This window comes from Lissotriton vulgaris, chromosome 3_1 (assembly GCF_964263255.1).
Source record: "Lissotriton vulgaris chromosome 3_1, aLisVul1.2, whole genome shotgun sequence".
Lineage (NCBI taxonomy): Eukaryota > Metazoa > Chordata > Amphibia > Caudata > Salamandridae > Lissotriton > Lissotriton vulgaris.
In genome coordinates, this window is record NC_141689.1 from 226,103,227 (window position 1) to 226,118,047 (window position 14,821).

The following is a 14,821-nucleotide window of genomic DNA, read 5'->3' on the forward strand; positions in this document are numbered from 1 at the left end:
CAGGTGGCGAGCTTGAGGGCAGTCATGTTGTTCGGTGTTGGGTCTCTGCGCCAGGCTTTCTCGAGTGCTCAGCAGTTCTTCTTGGAGCTCTTGAGTTCGTCGGTGAACCATGGGGCTTTCTTGCGGCCGGGTCTACTGTGCGGGGTCTTCAGAGGGGTGAGGTCGTCTGCGCAGTTGCTGAACCACTTCTCGAGGTTGGTGGCCGCCTTGCTTGGGTTCGTTGCGCTGGTGGGAGGGTTCATGCTCAGGGAAGTCGCGAGCTGGTCGGCTGTGATCTTGTTCCAGCTTCTGCGTGCAACCTGTTGCTGGTGGTGGTGGATCGTGGTCCTACTGAAGCTGAAGTGGACGCAGCTGTGGTCCGTCCAGTGGAGTCCGGTGTTGTGTGGCTGACGGCGATGTCCTTGCTGGATGAGAAGACGGGGTCGAGTGTGTGTCCGGCGTAGTGGGTGGGGGTGGTCACCAGCTGCTTGAGACCGAGGTTGGCGAGGTTGTCCAGCAGGGTGGTGGTGTTGCGGTTGTGGTTGTTCTCCAGGTGGAAGTTGAGGTCCCCGAGGAGGATGTAGTCAGCGGAGAGGAGGGCGTGCGGGCTGATGAAGTCGGCGATGTCGGGCTGATGAAGTCGTCGATGTCTTTGCTGAATTGTGTGCGTGGTCTCGGGGGTCTGTAGATGAGGGTGCCTCTGATGGTGGTCTTGGGGTTGATGTGGATCTGGAATTGCACGTGTTCGGCGGGTGCGAGGGTGTCGTCGGTGTTGGTCGTGATGTGGATGGTGTTCCTGTGGAGGATGGCGATGCCTCCTCCTGTCTGGTTGACGCGGTCCCTCCGGATGATCTTGTAGCCGTCCGGGATGGTGATGGCGATGTCGGGCGCTGAGGCGTTCATCCAGGTTTCCGTGAGGAAGGCGACATCTGGGGCTGTGGTGTCGAGCAGGTTCCAGAGCTTGACGGCGTGTCTGTGGATGGAGCGTGTGTTGAGCAGGATGCACTTGAGGTGGTTGCTGCTGGTGCTCGGCTTGGTCGGTGCTGGTGTAGTGCAGGTCCAGGTGCAGGTGAACTTGCAGGACTGGCAGCAGAAGGGTCCGTGGGTGCGTCTCGGGGTGGCTCAATAGCATCCTGGGATTCGACCGGCGTTGAGTGCATAGAGTTTGGAGGCGTCGTAGGTCCGGCGGGTGGGCTGGGGTCTGCGGGGGCCAAGCGTCCTGGCGCTGGGCACGGTCCAGGCGCGGACGGGCGCAGAAGGGCTTACCTTTGGCGCACCTTCGGCGCTCAGTCGGCGCTCCCGCTGCGCGCGTCCGCTGCGCGGTCGCTCTGGGGGCGTCATAAGTAGGGGGTCAGCGGCGGGAAAAACTGCCGGCCGGGCGGCTCAGCTGTGGCTGGGTCGCTCGGGTGCAGGGAGGGCAGCGGCGACAGGAGCGGGTGGGTGGGAGTCCTCAGCAGTCCTCAGCGGATCGTCAGGTAGCGGCGGGAGCAAGGGGGTGACCCGGCCTACTGAAAGGCGCAGTGGTCACTCCCGAGCGCACCCGGCGATCCCCTTAAGTAGGGGGACGGGAGGGCGGGTCAGCTGGGTAGGCAGGAGCGGGCGGCCAATGGGCTGGTGGTGGGCGGGGCCGCAGGGGGGTCAGCGGCGGGAAAATTGGCGGCCGGGCGGCTTAGCTGTGGCTGGGTCGCTCGGGTGCAGGGAGTGCAGAGTGAGTGCAGGGGCAGAGTAAGTGCAGTTGCAGAGTGAGTGCAGGGTGAGTGCAGGTGCACAGTCATACAGTTGCAATATTTCCTATAGATACATGTAATAATGTCTGATCTTACCTACAACTGTGTCAATGAAAACGTTTTCCTTTTCGAATATCAATAAACAACTTTTACTTGCAAAAGTGTTTTTTCCACAGACTGTAAATCAAAGTTACAAACAAATATTTTACGTATAGTGTGTGAGTGTGCAGAGTAAGAAGTATGTGGGATTAGTGTACAGTGAGAGAGAGTGCAGAGTACAGAGTGAGTGCAGAGTGAGTGCAGTTGCAGAGTCAGTGCACAGTGAGTGCAGGTGCAGAGTGAGTGCAGTGTGACTGCAGAAAGAGTGAGTGCAGAGTACAGTGTGAATGCAGAGTGAGTGCAGAGTGATTGCAGATGCAGAGTCAGTGCACAGTGAGTGCAGGTCAGAGTGAGTGCAGACTGAATGTGAGTGCAGAGTGAGTGCAGAATAAGTGTGAGTGCAGAGTGTGTGTAGAGTGAGTGCAGCTGCAGAGTGAGTGCAGGTGCAGAGTGAGTGCAGAGTGAGGGCAAGTGCAGAATGACTGCAGAGTGAGTGTAACTGCAGAGTGACTGCAGTGAGTGTGACTGCATAGTGACTGCAGAGTGAGTGTGACTGTATAGTGACTGCAGAGTGAGTGCAGGTGCAAAGTGAGTGCAGAGTGAGTGCAGATACAGAGTGAGTGCAGAGTTAGTGCAAGTGCAGAATGACTGCAGAGTGAGTGTGACTGCAGAGTGACTGCAGCGTGAGTGTGACTGCAGAGTGACTGCTGAGTGACTGCAGAGTGAGTGAGACTGCAGAGTAACAGTGACTGCAGAGTGACAGTGACTGCAGTCTGTGAGTGTGCAAGGTAAACAGTGTGTGAGTATGTGAGTATGCAGGGTGAACAGGGTGTAAGTGTGCAAAGTGTGTGAGTGTCCAGGATGAACAGTGTGTGACTATGCAGGATGAACAGTGTGGATGTGCAGAGTGAGCAGTGTATGTGTCTAGGGACACTGTGTGAGTGTGCAGGAGACAAACACTAAAACTAAGTTCACCGCACACATACATAGGACCACATACATAAAAACCACACACCACACACCCATACACCACACACATACCACACTCACACACACCACACACACACACCAGCCTCTCACCACCACACATTCATCACCACTCACCACCACACACTCACCACCACACACTCACCCCCACAGACTCACTACTACACACACAACCACACACACAACCACACACCACCAGCCATCAGTGCACGCTTTCACCAAGCTCAAACACCACCAGCCATCAATGTACGCTTTCACCAAGCACAAACCACACCATGCGTCAGTGCAGACTTCCACCACGCACACACCAAATGTCAGTGCATGCTTTCACCAAACACACACACACACCACCAGCTGTCAGTGCACTCTTTCACTAGGCGCACTTGCCACCAGCTGTCAGTGCACCCTTTCACCAAGCACTCACATTACCAATTATCTCTGTACACTTAACAGGCACACACACTACCAGCCGTCACTGCACGTTTCCACCAGGTACACACACCTCCACCCGGCACTGCATGCTTCTACCAAGCACAGATACCACCAGCCATCAGTGCACAATTTCTACAGGCACACACACCACCACCCATCAGTGCACACATCAATTGTTAATGCATCTACAACTAACTATTGTGGCAATCGCACTATGCTGCACTTACTTTTAGACATATTCATCTAAAGCGCAGCATGCACCATTGCTACTAGTCCAATCCAACACACATATTTCCACTACAAACCACATACATACACTCCATAACACATGGCTACAAGACATTGCCATTTACAATGCCATTACCTCCAACTCAAAAAAATCCAAAACCTATTGCATTTCTAATGCTTGTTTAAAAGTGCAATGTGGCAGGGCATGTATGTGCGCCATATGAGCACACATGTACGATTCAGGGGAGCAACAGGGTGTCAATGTGACACCCGGCCACCCTTGAAAATGCTCCCCCTATTACCGATTCGGTATTTACCGAATCGGTAATAGTGAATGGCCCATAGGATTGAATGGAAGGTATATCTTATTACAGATTCTTTAAATACCGAATCGGTTATAACGAATATTACAAAATTGGTAAAATTTACAGATTTTTATCTACATTCGATTTACCGATTCTTAAATACCGAATCGGTAAAATTCGGTATTTAGGCATCGGTAAATAGAAATTACCTACATTTAGCCCTAAGACGTGTAACTCACACAGAGAAATAGGAAGTTATGAGGAGAAATAAATATAATTCTCCTGACTACGCCTCTCTCTGGTAGGTGCACCATTTTGGCACAATCCCGAATTTACTACATTTAGTAAATCTAGTATTGCATCATATTCCATGGGTGAATGCATGGAAACGTATACCAAAATGAAATGTGATGCAATGCAGCGAAGCATATGCCAGTGCGTTACATTTTCCTACAAAGTCAGGCAAAGTGGCGCAAATACCCCCTTGCATGGCTTTTTTAAATCCCATTAAAAGAGATGCGTTGCCTCACGACGACCTGCATCGTGCAAAGACAATGCAAGTCCTTAATAAATCTTTGCCTATTTATCCAGTCATTGGTTGATTTGCGAGTTCCTTGTCATATGCAGGATAATTGTTAATGCTTCTAAGATGTGATCATATTCATGGGTGTTGTTTAATATAAATGGTGATTTAGATGCTCAAATCCTTTGCAACACCTGACTGGTTCGTGAATATTGAGCATAGTCACCTGGTAAATTGAAGGAGCTTTCAAGCGGCAGGTTGGGAGCTTTAGAAAGGTCATGATCTGTTACCTTGTGTCACTCAGCGTAGGATTAAACACTTTAGGATTCACTTTTTGTGCAGTATTTGGCATTTCAATTGTGTGTACGTGATCTGCTTCCAAATTAAGGGGTGTAAATTCCATTGGAGATGGAATTCTGAGTTTAGGGCCAGGGGCCATGTTATCAAGAAAGGGTGATAGATTATCGCCGCTTTTATTGGCAGAAAACTGCTGCTAAAGCGGCGATAATGGGCTTGATAATATGCCCTTGTGAATTTCCATAGCAGCCCAGGTTAACACCAGAACTTGGGCTGCCAAGGGAATTCACAAGGACATATTATCAAGTCCATTATCGCCCCTTTATCTGCAGTTTCCTGCCGATAAAAGCGGTGATAATGTATCGCCCTTGCTTGATAATATGGCCCTTAGTTATTAACTGTGTTATCTAAAGTGGTAGATGTCTCTTCTCCTTTTCTATTTCCTTGTGATGCCCCTATGTGCCCACCTTGGTCTCTATGAAACAGGCCCCCCAAGAGGGGGAGTGAATCATGTCAGATCATAATCACTTTTGAGGTTCACACTTTGGATAAAATAGTTAGGCCATCAAGCGCCCCTACAAATAAAGATATTGGGGCAGATTTACAATAACTGGCGCATCCCCAGGGATGCGGCAGTTATTGTGCGCCGCAGCTCCGCCACCCATGGTGTGCCGCATTGTAAATGCGGCGCACCATGGGACAAAAACGGCACAGATGCGTGACGCATCTGTGCCGTAAAAGTGGCGCATTGCTGGAGTTGCGTCTCAAGCGTGTCGCAGCTCCAGCAATACTCTGGGGGGCCCTATCTGTCCAATGCTGCGTCAAGCCTTACGCCTGCTTCAAGCAGGCGCAGGGTTTTGACGCAGCATTTGCCTAAAAGTGACTGAGTGAAATCTTGTAGATTTCACTCAGCCACTTTTAGGAGGCGTTCTCCCCCCCCTGCGCCGGAACGCCTACTTATGGCACAGGGCTTTACAACGTGACGCATCTCCCAGATGCCTCACGTTGTAAATACCCCGCACCATGGCGCACCTTTGCGCCGCCGCTGCATCACAAAAGTGATGCAAGCGCGGGGTAAAAGAGGCGCAAGGGGCTTGTAAATCTGCCCCTTTGTTCCGGATAAGTATTTCTCATTTGTAATGTAAATCATTTTGATATTATGCTCCCAAAATGTAATTTACTCGAGTCATCATTGTCTATTGGGAGCTGCTGTACACCTATGAATCGGATGCTTGGTTACAGTAACTCTATGAAGACTAGGGTTTCTTAAGGTAGTTTCTTTTGTGTCAGTATAATACATTTATTTTCCAGGCATAGTTGAGAGCCCTATGGAAGGGTTAGCTGTGTGATTGAGGGCTTAAATTCTTCTAAGGAGTTTATAACTTTAAGAGAAGTCAGGTTCAGGCACACATAGGGACCAGTTTTAATATGGCATGTGGTGAGCGGACTTGCATCAGGCAGTCTTGCCAGAGTGCCAACTCGGTACTCCAGGGCACTTCAAGGTCAGCCATGGCTTGACTTAACTCCCAAGACAAAAGCCACAAGCCGCACTGACGTCACCTTCTCTCACTACATTGCCGGAGGCGCAGCGCATGCTCTCCAGCCTGCTGGCTCTGCAAACCTCCCCAGTCCGCCTCTGCACCCCCAAGAGCCAGCGGGTGCTGAGGTTCTCACCAAGGTCTGTGGTTAAATGTGGCACCAGTATTTGGAGAATTGAGTCTACAAGCCAAAGAGCTGGAGACCCTCGTCAGGTTCTGGTCAGAGAGAGCGCAAGCGCGTTACGCTACTTCTGAGGTTCCTGGCCAGTGGCCTTATACAACTTGACGGGCCCTCCCACAAAGTACTCCCCAGGAGCAGTGGAGGTCACTGTCACTGACGTATCACAGTATAAAAGTAATAGGCCAGGGAGGAGAACCAGGCAAAAAGCCAAAGGGTAAAAATGTTCAACGTCCTTGTCAACACTTTGGTGGAAGTAATGTATGCTACATATTTGGAATGGAGAGAGAGTTTCACCTTTTTTCAAAAGAAAGGCACAATACACTATACCTTGGGCAAAATAAAGTACCTGCTGTACTAAAGATGGCAACAAAATTAGATGTGATCACAAATACCTTAGTACAGTAGTTTCTACCAAATGCAAGATTACCGTTCAGTATTTCTGCCCCTGTATCCCCCGCATCAATACTTATAGATGAAATTCAGAATTACAGGCATGTGTTGGTGTTTCACTGTAAATTTCTGTATGTAAATATTATTTCCAGGCAGAATTTCACTGAGGTATGTTCCCTACTTTCAGCAGACAAAATGAGAATGGGAGCAGTGTTCCAGGCAGATTACGCATTATTTCTGTCCCTCAACCAAAAGTGTGAGACAGTGGACTATTAGTTGGGGTGGATATTGGTCCAGCATAAGTTATAATGTTACTATCCATGTTAGGTCCAGTAAAGGTCTCAGTAACTTAAACCAGAGCTAAATATCTGGTAGCTATGTCAAGGAGCAGGCAGGCTTAATTTAGGAAACATTTTCAAGTATTTAAGAGTACCAAAACAGGTAGAAAGTAGAAAACACAACACAATCAAAATCCCATTCCAATTTATAAAAATATTTTAATGAACAACATTCCACCAACATGCTAAGAATTTATTTTGGTGAAATGAAGATATACATATTTTTCAAAGTTTTAAATAAAAATAGTGCCACAGGCACAAAGTACCAACCGGGGGTAAATGGTCATACCAGACCAGAACAAGGGTAAGGTTTAAAGCTGATTGCGTCAGAGTGTGGGTCAGATACACAGACCAAGTGAATTCCAATTGGAAGTTTTACCTCCTGACTCCGAAATGGAAGTCCAAAATCTTCAGTCGGGCACAGCAGCATGCTTTGGCCAAGATGTGATCAACAGTCAGATGAAGTCCCAGAGAAGTCACTGACTTTTGGCGGGAAAGCTCTTATCCGGACAAATTCAAAAATGCTTGCCCACAGAAGGTTCCTTGTTGTTTGGACACTATTCGTGCCTTCACTTGTTGAAGATTTCCATCTTCTTTTCAGGAGAGCGGGCTTCTCGCATCTTTGTGCCCCCATAGCTTAGCAGGAGGTCAGCCACTGGAGTCCATATCTCAGTCCTGGGTACCACATAAAGGAGTTAGGTTTAGCCCTTTTAAACTCTTCCATGGTCACCATGTAAGGGGACCTCTCAGTTTGGTGAAGGAGGGGTGGGAGCAACCTCCTGAGAAACTCCATTGGATTACAGTTAGCTACCTATTAGTACGCTGCAATCTGGAACAAGGTTTCAGAGAATGTAGAAACTAGCCAGATGATAAAACAGTGGCATGACCAGAAGGCCACTTTGGTCATGTTTTGCCTGGCCAGAAGGTGTGGGTGATGGAGCCAGTTGAGCCCATGGCCCTTACAGATCATTGGAAAGGCCCTACAAGAAGTTAGAGAAAAAGGAGGAGACAACCTACCTGGTGGACCTCCTGATGCCCTGAAGCCTCCTATTAGTCCTACATCTCAATTGCCTGAAGCTCCACTATGAGAGGTCTGAGATCCCAATGTTATTCATAATGGATGATGGAGTGGAGGAGGAGAGTGACCGTCCCCCTGAGCTCTTGTCATCCAAGGAAAAAGATGAGTCAGTGGAGGGTGTCAACATTTCCCATACTCTGACCCCAGAACAGCAGAGGGACTGACACCAGCTATTGGGACACTTTGCCTCTCTATTTTCCCTCACCCCATGGCGTACACACTGGTGTACCCACGATATTGATACTAGTCACAGTCCCCCTGTCAAAATCAAAATCTACAGACTATCAGACAAGGTGTGGACCAGCATCAAGGCGGAGGTCGGCAAGATGCTTCAGTAGTCCCTGGGCCAGCTCAGTGATGCTGTTTCCAAAGGATGCCCCATTGGGCACTGTTAGAAAATGGGTGTCTCTAGTTGGCAGAGGTAGGTACATTCGTCCAAATAGGGACCCTTGCTTCTAGTCAGGGTAAGGGGGATACATTCCTAAAATAACCCCTGCTCACTTCCTTGGTAGCTTGGCATGAGCAGACAGGCTTATCTCAGAGGCAGTGGGTAAAACATTTTGTGAACACATACAGTAATACAGTGAAAACACTTCAGATGGACACCACACCAGTTTAGAAAAATAAGTAATCTTTATCTAAACCAAAACAAGACCAAACAACAAAAATCTATGCTACAGTTTTAAAAATAAGGCTTTCAAATGGTAGAAATAGTTTAGTTAATGCAAGTTGTAAATGCAACACTTTTCCCACAAAGTACCTTGAATGATTCACGCAAAACAAACAAAATGGACGGAGGGAAGGTGATGCGTTGGTTCCTTTCTTCGGGGGTGGTGATGTAGCCGTTCCTTACTGTGGCACAGGGGAGGTGATGCGTCTGTTCCTTACCAGAGAGGAGGTGGTGCGTCTATTTCTTACTGCGTCCCACACCGATATAACAAACTTGGCGCCTCGATGCGATGCAACGATCTGGTACGATGTGGGAACTCTTGCAGCCGCACTGCAGGTCTTGCATCGAAATCGGTGCATCAGTCTCGGGCTTGGGAGATCGGAGCACTCAATGTGGCATGTGACGCTTTCTTGAGTTGCGGCAAGTGCTGCAACCGTTTCTTCGGTGATGTGTCAGAAACTGGTGATGATGCCTCTTGCTTCTTCCTTGTTGCGTCGATTTTCGAGCTCCATGCAGAAAACAGTTCTCTGGAGGCCCAAAACAACAGCAGGTGCCTCTTGCAGATCAGAACTCCCAGCAGGGCAGTTCAGGGGAGCTGGTAGTGAAGTCTTTGTATCCCTGAGACTTCAGAAAATGAGGCAAGCCTTGGAGATCTTTTATTCAAGCAGGTGACAAAGCAAACAGCAAAACCCTTTTTTCTCCTTTCCTTGGCAGCAAGCAGCCAATGCAGGCCAACCCCAGACAGCAAAAAGCACAGGGAAGTATTCCTCTCAGCTTATCCGGCTCTTCTCCTTGGCAACGGTTCCTCTTGATTTCCCAAAAGTGGTATAAAAGTCTGGGGTCTGTGCCCCTCATTTAAACACCAAAATTCTTTGAAGGCAGAGAGTGTCTGTACCCAGCCAATACCAGTTCTGTCCTCACTGGTGCAGCTTCCTAGCAGGAGGTGGAGACAGCATTGTTGAAGGCAGACTAGGCATATTCCGGTGAAAGGAAATCTCCTTCCCTACTCTAAATGCAGCCAAGGTCTATTAAGCCCATCCGTGACTCATCAGACTTCTGGAGCCACTCCCCCTCTCCAGCCCGTGTCATCCAAAAGCCAGGCATGCAATACACAAACCTAGCAGAGGCACACTGGGTGGTTAGGCAAGAAAATACCTACTTTCTAAAAGTGGTATTTCCAAACACAGAATGTTAAAATCACCTTCACTAAAGGATGAATTTTAACATTCTGAGTTCAGGCATACCAAACATTATTTTTCTACCTTGCTCCCAGGGTCAGTTATGTTTATAAGATGTTATAAACAAACTCCCCATCCTGTCAGATGGGAACAGGTAGCCTTGCAATAGTGATAAACAACATTGGCAGGAGTTCAGTATCAGGACATGCCACACACATCAGGGCATGCCCTACCTTTCGCATACAATGCACCCTGCCCCCAGGGGTACCTTGGGCCTACCTTAGGGGTGACTAATATGTAGAAAAAGGAAGGTTTAGGGACTGTCAAGTGTGTGCACTTGCCGAGTCGGCATGGCAGTCCCAGACTGGACACAGGCTCTGCAGTAGCAGGCCAGAGTTACATTTTACAGGCTGCTTATGTGGGTAGGACAATCAGTGCTGCAACCCACTAGCAGCATTTGATTAACAGGCCCTGGGCACACACAATGCACTATACTAGGACCTGACAAGTAAATCAAATATGCCAATAATGGAATCACTAATCCATAACAACAATTTACAAACGAAGCACTTGCACTTTGACACTGAACAGCAGTGGCAAAATGCCCAAAGCATCTAGACCAGCAAAGCGGAGTCCAACACACAGCAAAAACACAGGAGGCGACAGCAAAAAAATGGAAGGGAGACCCACGCCAATGGTGCCAGGACTAACAGGCACCACACCATAACTCCAGTTATGTGTGGACTACAGGAGGCTCAATTCAGTCATCAAGACTGATACTCACCAAATCCCCTGAGTTGATGAGCTCATTGAACGCTTGGGGTGGGGGGGTGCCAGGTTCTTGAGTATGCTTGACTTCACTTGAGGGTACTGATAAATTGCCCTAAGGAGGGGGCTAAAGAGAGGTCAGCATTTTCTACACCTGAGGGCCACTTCCAATTTAAGATAAGGCCCTCTGGCCTGCAAACTGCCCCAGCCACTTTACAGGCCTATAATTTGACCTTCTAAAACAGGCCATGTGTAATGCCCCTGTACTCAAGCCCCCTGATTTTTGCAAGGGATTTATTTTGCAAACAAATTCCTCAGAGCATTGCATAATGGCAGTATTGTAACAATTAAATGAGGAGAGCCTAGAACAGCCTGTAGCCTTCTTTAGTAGGAGGTAACTTCCTCAGGAACAGAGGAGGTGTGCGTGCTATCGAGAAAGAGGGCTTTGCTGTGCTCTGGTCACTGAAGAAGCTGAAACCATACCTGTTTGAGACTCATTTCAAGGTTCAGACAAACCAAAGACAAACCAAAGACCCCTCAGCTGGTTGATAAAGAGGTGGGTAATCTCCCTACACGGAATGGACTTTACAGTGGAACACTATCCTGGGCCAGACCGTGCCATTGCTGATGGTATCCCCGAGTTTGTCCGCCTTAGTGATGGAAACTCCAAGGAGGTTGGGTAGTTTTTCCCATTTTCAGCCGGGGGATTTGTGTTAGATACATGCTAGATATGTCTGCCTTATGATTTGTCTTTCCCCCCTAATTTTCTCTGGTCTTGTTTTTTCTGGCCTTGCCCACTCCTTAAAACATGGTAACACTGGCTTATCCTCAATTAGCATATTTCATTTACTTGTAAGTCCCTAGTACAGTGGTACTACATGTACCACTGGCCTGTAAATTAGGTGCCACTTGTGGGCTTGCAGCACTGATTGTGCCACACGCTTAAATAGCCCTTTTAACATGTCTCAGGTCTGCCATTGCAGCCTGGGTGCATAGTTCTTTTTTAATTGCCATAAGTCATCCATTGGATAGGCCTTGGACAGCCCACGTGGCAGGGTGCAGTGTAAAATTGGATATGTACTCTTAGGCTTTACATGTCCTGGGAGTGACGAAATGTTTCACCACTTCAAGGCCTATCTCTTACATAGGCTCACATTAGAATTACCTTATCACATTTAATAAGTGCTAATTTCCAAATGAGAGAACATAACATTTCATGTTTGGTCTCTTTGGAATTGTAATGAAAATTCTCCTCTTATGGTAAAGTCGGATTATAAATTACAATTTTGAAAATGCCCCTTTAACAAAGTTGAAAATACACAGTGGAGTTAGGCCCAAAATGGACGAAGGTTAGGCAGGGCCTTTATTAACTATAATCACTAGAAAAAGTAGCCTTTCCCTCACAATAATTTTCAAAAAGCAATAATTTTTTGTGCTTTTAAGAAAAACAACTGTCTTTTGTTTCTCTCTGTATATTTATTTATACATTTTTACTTTGTGTAGTTCATTTAACTTTCATACATTGTTTTACAGAGAATAAAAACAGTGACATTTCTCAGTAGTATCTCATCAAAATATTTTAATATTCTTTTATGAAGATAATCAAAAACAATCATGCTCTAAACTTACAAAAATTATGAATAAGTGTTGTCATTCAACAATAACAATAACCAGAAAAACAGAGATTAATTGTGCAGCAATTCATTTGAAATCACTAGTACATTTTTGAACGAGAAAAGCAAATTTTCTTGCAAATCCCTCAAATATACAATTCAGAGATCAATTCAAGTTTGATATCTTAGCCTATTTTGCCAATGTAACATATGCTAATGCGTTTTGAGTACAGGTGTTCCCTCACAGGACTCTCATCAGGGCTGTGTTATTCTTGTCTGGTATCCCAAGGGTTCTCTGGCTGTAGTAAACCTGGTGTGCCTCTTGAATGGAGAACCTCGTATATTGCCTGTTCTTATGAAAACATTTTCAATCCAACCGGATTAACTACATTCAGGGGACCTTGTGTCGTAAATATCCTCTTGTTCTTTCTATCTCGGCGTTTCCGAGGCTGCCACTTCCGCGTTTCTGGTGTTCATTTTCTCTAGAACCTCAATGGTCTACGAAAATACGTAACTAACGATTATTTAGCTCGTCGGCGTTTCTGCTTGCACGTTCTTCGCGATTATTTTCCTTAAGCCACCACGGTCTTACATAGATGGCCACAACTCATATAATATCCAATCTTTGATCTCCTCAAATGGTTAACAAAGTTGACATATTCCTGCTTTAGCCATTTAGTGTATGTAGCCTATCTCTGGATCGCATGACGTTGTAGCTTACAGTTGGGTTTTGTGTATTCCTCAAACAGACACAAACAACTAAGAGGTTAGGTGTCCCTGGTGGGCCATCACTGGCAGGATGGGAGGGCAGAGCTGGACACAGCCCTACCTGCACTTAATAGAATGTGTTCTGCCTTCACAAAGAGGCATGCATACCCCCTGTATTTAGTCTCAAGCCAGGACAGGAAAGACAGGACGCCTGTGCACTTCAAAGAGAATTTCTAGAAGCCATTGCTACCTTCCAAAGGAAGAGGACTAGGTATAAATATTTGGCCTCAGAAACCACCTCTTCAGTACACTTCTGAGCCTGTGGATACTTTGACAGGTAGACGGACTTGTGTGCTGCTGAAAGACCTGCAACTCTGCTGGACTGCTGCACTGCAGGAATTCCAGCCCTGCTGTGCTGGCCTTTTGCCTGTAAGAGAAGGACTGGACCGGCATCTATTGGACCCACGACCCCAAAGTGACTCCTAGGGATAGTTGGCTGGCCTCCTGACTAGAGCCTCATGGACAGAAGTCTCCAACAATCTTCAAACAAGCACCTGGACAATGCCATCTAGGAGTCCTACACTGCCATGTGGTGCCACCCCAGTCCTGGACCCTGAGAAGTGGGCCTGAACGTGCTCTGCCAGTCCATCTATGGACCCAGCAGAACTGATGAATCCACTCTGCTGTGCAGCACAATCCTGAGCAGAACCTATGCAGAGGGTTCTCCTGAAACACAGGACTCTGCATCAACCCCGCAAACGGCATTGTAACCGCCTCTGTGTGAATCTTCACCAATGCAGCCCCTCACATCGCAAATCTCTTGTTGATGGCAGCCTTGACGATGACACAGGTTCTCATATTGCAGCCTCACAGCTCTGCGGACCCAGCGCATTGCCTCAACTGTGCAATGCATCCTCAAAGCCAGACTTCGCATTGCAAGCCTGCATCAACGGGATCCTCAACGACAACATATGACCTCTCTTCATAGCTCCAAAGCTCCTTGCAACTGATGCATCACCTCACTGTGCAACACTTCCTCAGCTTGAAACCTCGCAACACTTTGCAAGCCAGAATTAAGGTACTCTCGTTCACTGGGCCTCACTGTAACTGGCCCGGGTTCCATCGGACTTTGTCCTGATTCGACACAACCACATATCCACAGTCGGAGCTTTGTGCTTTTTGGTGCTGTTTTCACAAAATCTTTTAAAATTCCATATCGTTAGTTCTAGCGATTTGATTTTTGCAATTTTGTACTTCTGTTATTTATTGAAGTTGAATGTATTTTATCCAAATATTGTGTGGAATACTTTTTTGGTGTATTTTCACTGTGTTGCTGTTTGTAGTACTACACAAACATTTTACACACTGCCTCTAAATTAAGCCTGACTGCTCTGTGCTAAGCTACCGCAGGGGTTGAGCACATGGTAATTTAGGTTTTGCTTGTGAATTCACCCTGACAAGTATTGTGGTTTCTGCTTGAGTAGGGCTATCTGTTATCAACTGCAAAGTCGAAGGCCATGGGTTTGTTTTAGGTACCCTTTTCATACAGTAAGTTAGAAAAACAAGACTCCATCATACAGATAATTCATTTAAATGTTTCTTTGTTTAGAGTATTATTTACTGGAGGCTAGATTTTAAAGAGAACAAGTGAACTACTTGTCCTTCGAATACAAATCTGTCCTGAGTGAAGTAATGAAGCAACACTTATTCCAAAATAAGCATCTTGGAAGGAAAGAATTTTGGAAGTAAGATTGTCAAATTAATTCCACATGTCAAAGCTCG